General features: G+C 41.4%; 1 non-coding gene across 1 annotated transcript; it reads right to left on the bottom strand.

Moving 5' to 3' along the window:
* Nucleotides 1-1,384: 1,384 nt before the first annotated feature.
* LOC112130559 (U7 small nuclear RNA) lies at nucleotides 1,385-1,445 on the bottom strand. Its single transcript, XR_002912806.3, has one exon. It is a non-coding gene; the product is annotated as a U7 small nuclear RNA (small nuclear RNA).
* Nucleotides 1,446-3,400: the final 1,955 nt, after the last annotated feature.

The following is a 3,400-nucleotide window of genomic DNA, read 5'->3' as shown; positions in this document are numbered from 1 at the left end:
ACAGCTAACAATTGATAAGAGTGTTTCAGATAGATCCGGGCTCTTTGCTTACTTTATCCCTAGTCTTCGCAACAGCTCATATAAGGAAGAGATGGAAGCAATTTTTTTTTTTTTTTTAGACAGAGTCTCCCTCTGTCGTCCAGGCTGGAGTGCAGTGGCGCGATCTCGGCTCACTGCAAGCTCCGCCTCCCGGGTTCCCGCCATTCTCCTGCCTCAGCCTCCCGAGTAGCTGGGAGGGACCACAGGCGCCCGCCACCACGCCCAGCTAATTTTTTGTATTTTTAGTAGAGACGGGGTTTCACCGTGTTAGCCAGGATGGTCTCTATCTCCTGACCTCGTGATCCACCCGCCTCGGCCTCCCAAAGTGCTGGGATTACAGGTGTGAGCCACCGTACCCGGCCTGGATACACATACTTTAAAGACGTAAAATTGGCTGTTTAGTAATTATTCACAGCCACACCAGTACTAAATTTATTAAAGGGGAAACAAAAAAAATTTGTAACTCATTATTAAATATCACTGTACCCTTGAGGAGAATGGAAGAGGGACATTTGTGGATGGATATGTGAAAAAAAAAAAAAATTCAAGAGCCATTGATGATTCTTTTAGGAAAAAAATGGAAGCATTATGAATTACGGTGCAAGGGTCAAGGAGTATTGGGAGTTAGTTTCCCTGACTGATGCTGAGTCAGATTTACTTTGAAGTTGGAACCATTAGACTTTTGAAAACCTATAGAAAAGAGAGTGGATGGTAGATAGCCAGCTAAAAAGTCTTTGATGCTTTATTTTTGTATGGGCTTACTATTACTATTATTGGGAAGTAATATTTGGGTGGGAATATTTCTATATCCAATAGTCTGTATTTGCGTGGGCTGACATTTAGATCGAATCTACAGTAGGATTACTATACAGCTTTGAGATCTGGGTTTGTGAAGCACATGGTTCATAACATAAAAAAGAGTGATTTGAATGTCTCACAATTTTCATTATGAGAACTTGGATGAACAACATCTACAGTAATTTCTAAGTCTCACACCATTCCAGCCACACCCAGTCTGGGCAACAGAGTGAGACCCCATCTTCAAAAATACATAAATAAATAAATAAAATAAGAATAAAGAAAAGAAAAATGGAGATTTCTTTGTATATGTGTGTATAGAAATCAGGAAGCTAAGACAAAATATTCCGAAAGTATGAGTCACAAAATTATGTTACTTGACATATGATCAGGATCACAAACTGAGATAAGATAACTGTATTTTGAAAGATTAATGCTAAAAAAGTTGGGAAACTGTATAAATGATTACAGCATGAAATTAAGAAAATAATAAGGCAAGCAGTTTTATCCTGGATAAAACATTTTTTGGTGGGGTGGTGGGGGTAGGGGGGGTGTCCTGGTGAAGACTAAGACATCTGCTAGACAAATTCTAAAAGAGCTGAGCTGTAACATTTTTATTTATTTATTTATTTATTTATTTTTAAAAATTTTTAGATTTCAGTCTTGGTCGGGAGTGGTGGCTCACGCCTGTAATCCCAGCACTTTCGGAGGCCGAGGCAGGCAGATCACCTGAGGTCAGGAGTTCCAGACCAGCCTCACCAACATGGTGAAACCCCATCTCTATTAAAAATACAAAAATTAGCTAGGTGTGGTGGCATACGCCTGTAATCCTAGCTACTCGGGAGGCTGAGGCAGGAGAATCGCTTGAACCCAGGAGACGGAGGTTCAAGCGCCCCTGCACTCCAGCATGGGTGACAGAGGGGGACTCTGTCTCAGAAAAAAAAAAAAAAAAAAAGATTTGAGTCTCACCATGTTGCCTAGGCTGGTCTCAAACTCCTGGCCTCAGGCAACCTTCCTACAGGCATGAGCTACTGCTCCTGGAAAGACTATATTTCTTTAAATCTTAGAATTTAAACACCATCTGGGAATAAAGTTGGCTTGGAGGGAGGATGAAGAGATTGGAGCTGTTGATGAAAAACAAAACACCATCACATTTTTTCCCTTGCTCTTCTGCCAATAAATATTAGTTGACCTGTGCATTGATCTCCCTCATTGCTATCCCCAGTTTATTTTTTTTAATATTCTAAATGTGTAAGATAAACCTGAGGAAAATTTGACCTCATGCAACAATGTAATTTCCATTCTCAGTTCCTCCAAATCAGGGAGCCGTCTATATTCTCGTTTTCAGGAGTAAGATTTGCAGATAACTGTAAAGCCATGCTCACTAGCAGTGTAAAATTTATACAGAGAGGAAACTACAAGTAGATAGAGTTGTTGTTAAGTTCAGCTCTGTCTGATTTAGAAATGAATCTCGTGTTTGGATAATCTAGTCTTAGCTCATTCTATTTATTCAGCCAAGTTATTTCCTGCACAGATCCCTCCTTTGCCTGCCAACTGTAATCATTTTTTTCTTTTCATGTTAGTTCCCACTACTCCTATTTGAAGTGCCACCACATATAGCTTGCAGTTGCTTTACTTTCCGTCTAGTTAATCTCACCCGTACTGGTCATCTAAACAAGCCAATTCTTCCCAATCTCTTGATTTTCTGATCATTCCTTCCATAATGAATCTATAATCTGATGGAAACAGACCATTTTACATTGAGTAACTTTAGTTATTTTTAGTGTGTCCCTTACTCACTCTCCCAAGTGACGTCACCTCTCATGTTGCCTCATCAGGAAAATGATTAGGCAACATGGAGTAGGATTAGATGGGGTGTCCTTAATTCTGGGTGCATATTAGAAGTATTTGGGGAACTTTAAAAAAATACTGCTTACCTGGGCCTGCTGGCTTATGCCTGTAATCCCAGCACTGTGGGAGGCTGAGACAGGTGGATTGCTTGAGCTCAGGAGTTCGACACCAGCCTGAGCAACATAGTGAGCCCCTGTCTCTACATACATGCACACATGCACACACATGCACACACACACACATACACAGCTACTGCTTCACCACATAAGACAAGCGTAATCAAATTTTCTTAGCATAAGACCTGGGCGTTGTTGGCATTTTATTAAAAGCTCAGCCAGAGTTAGCAACCACAGGATGAATGATTTTCATATACCTTTCCAACTTCACGATTCCCTTATTCTCTTTTTTAAAAAAATTTTTGTAGAGTCAGGGGTCTTCCTGTGTTGCCCAGACTGGGATCAAACTTCTGGGCTCAAGTGATCCTCCTGCCTCAGCCTCCCAAAGTACTGGGATTTCAGTCATGAGCCACTGAGCCCGGTCGATTCCCTTATTCTTTTTTTTTGATGTATTCTTGCTCTGTCGCACGGGCTGGAGTGCAATGGCGTGATCTTGGCTTACTGCAGCCTCTGCAACCTCCACCTCCTGGGTTCAAGTGATTCTCCTCCTTATCCTCCCAAGTAGCTGGGATTACAGGCACCTGCCACTACGCCTG

This window comes from Pongo abelii, chromosome 22 (genome assembly GCF_028885655.2).
Source record: "Pongo abelii isolate AG06213 chromosome 22, NHGRI_mPonAbe1-v2.0_pri, whole genome shotgun sequence".
NCBI lineage: Eukaryota > Metazoa > Chordata > Mammalia > Primates > Hominidae > Pongo > Pongo abelii.
Note: the sequence above shows the minus strand (reverse complement) of the source record. Positions and strands in the feature narration are given on the sequence as shown.